The following is a 222-nucleotide window of genomic DNA, read 5'->3' as shown; positions in this document are numbered from 1 at the left end:
CCGACCGCCGCCTCCGACTGCCGCCGCCAAGGCATCGTCGCGCCGTGTCACCCGGTTTCCAGCTAGTCTGCTGGACGACCCTCTCGCCACGGGGATTACTCGCGACCGATCCCGTTCTCGTTTTCGCGCGTCCGCTCGACTCGGCCAATCCTACGCAATTCGTTTCTCTCGTGTTTAGCGAATCGTTGTTTCGCGTCTTGTCCGCTCTCCTCTCGACACGGC

At 63.1% G+C, this 222-nt stretch overlaps 1 protein-coding gene across 1 annotated transcript in view; it reads left to right on the top strand.

Annotated features, from left to right (window-relative positions):
- The window catches only part of LOC100745946 (growth factor receptor-bound protein 14), a gene marked incomplete at its 3' end in the record, with an annotated part of 16,046 nt that overhangs the window by 13,933 nt on the left and 1,891 nt on the right, over positions 1-222 (top strand).

This window comes from Bombus impatiens, unplaced genomic scaffold (genome assembly GCF_000188095.3).
Source record: "Bombus impatiens unplaced genomic scaffold, BIMP_2.2 scf_0640, whole genome shotgun sequence".
In the NCBI taxonomy this organism is placed as follows: Eukaryota; Metazoa; Arthropoda; class Insecta; order Hymenoptera; family Apidae; genus Bombus; species Bombus impatiens.
The sequence above is the reverse complement of the archived record's forward strand: the minus strand, read 5'-3'. Positions and strand labels throughout refer to the sequence as shown.